Here is a 1,865-nt window from a genome sequence, read left to right as displayed (position 1 = left end):
AAGCCTCACCAGGCATCCTATGTCCTCCTCAGCATCAATTTTAGATCACTGTTCCCTTGTCCCTGAGTTTGCTGACACCCACTTCCTTCCCGCTCTCCTGCCCCCCTCCCCTTACCCCCTCTCCTGAATCTGACTCCCCCCCCCCAAACCCCGTCAGTCCTGTTATTTTCTCCTCCAGATTGTTTATCCACTTTAACTCTTTTTTTTCATTGGGGGCTCGTACAACTCTTGTCACAAGACATCCATCCATCCATCCATTGTGTCCAGCACATTTGTACATATGTTACCTTCATCATTTTCAAAGCATTTTCTTTCGATTTGAGCCCTTGGTATCAGCTCATTTTTTCCCTTCCCTCATGAACCCTTGATAATTTATACATTATTATTATTTTTCACTGTAACTCTTATGGGAGTAGGAAGCCTCATGACTCTCCCACAGAACAGCTGGTGGCTTCGAACTGCTGACCTTTTTGTTAGCAGCCCAACACACAACCCCTAGGCCTCCAGGGCTCCCCCACTAAAGCTCGAAATGCGGAAACTTTAAGTTACCAAATGTCTTCTGTCTGAAACGGATCAAGCATGCAGTCGGGATGCACTGATAATTATTATCGATTGGAATCCAAACATGGAAACAAAGAGGAAGAAACAGCAGTGGGAAAATCTGACCTTGGTGATTGAAACAAAGCTGGAGGTCACGTGATAGAATTTTGCACGGCTAGCAAGACTAACAACTTCTTCACTGCAGATACCTTTTGTCAACAACACAAAAGGAGCCGATACCTGTGGCCTGCTCCAGATCGAACATGCAGATATCAAACTGACTTCCTCTGCGGGAAGAGCTCATGGAGAGTTCGATGTAAACATCTTACACGAAGGTTGGGTTTGACTGGAGAATGGACTGTCAATGGCTCGCTTATACGTTCAGGTTGGATCTGAAGAAAATTAAAACAAGTCCATAGGAGCCAAAGTACGACCCTGAGCATATTTCAGCTGACTCTTGAAAACATGTCCAGAGCAGATTTGCTGCACTGAACACTAATGACGAAAACCTGGTGAGCCGTGGGAGGACATCCAGACCGTCATGTATGAAGAAAGCCCAAGAACATATCCAAGACAGGAAAAAAGAAGAGATCCGCGTGGGTGCCAGAAAAGATCTGAAACCTGCCCTCCGTCACAGAGTAGATGCGGCAGATGAAGACATGATGAAGTCCAGGAGCCGGATCGAAAACCTCACAGGACAGCTGAAAAAGCCAGTGAAGTATATAGAAGAACATGTCCAAAGACCGAGAGTTCGAAAAACCAACAAGAACACACTCAACTTAGCTGAAACGGAAAAGACTAAAGAAGAAAAATTCAAACCTCATGTTGCAACGTTGAAAGCAATATGGGCAAACTATTGAGTGACGCAGCAAGTATCCAAAGAAGATGGGAAGAATCCAGAGTCACTGTGCCAACAATAACTACTTCACCCTCTACCATTTCGAGAAGCAGCCTATGAGCAAGAACCAATGGTGCTGAAGGAAGAATGTCAAGCTGCACTGAAAGGATGAGGCGAGAACAAGTCTCCGGGAATTGAAGGACTATGATTGAAATAGTGCAACAAGCTGATTAAGCACTGGAAGCCCTCACTTGTCTAGGCCAGGAAAGCTAGCTAATTGGCCAACTGAGTGGAAGAGGTCCATATTTGAACCACTCAAAGAAAAGTGACCCAACAGAATGTTCAAATTATAAAACAATATCATTGATATCACATGCACGTAAAGTTTTGCTAAAGATCATCCAACAATGATTGCAGAAATACATTGTCAGGGAACTGTCAGAGGTTCAGGCTGGATTCAGAGGAGGGCATGGAACAAGGGATATCC

Source organism: Echinops telfairi, unplaced genomic scaffold (genome assembly GCF_000313985.2).
Source record: "Echinops telfairi isolate 266 unplaced genomic scaffold, ASM31398v2 ScPeMD7_443;HRSCAF=831, whole genome shotgun sequence".
Lineage (NCBI taxonomy): Eukaryota > Metazoa > Chordata > Mammalia > Afrosoricida > Tenrecidae > Echinops > Echinops telfairi.
Note: the sequence above shows the minus strand (reverse complement) of the source record.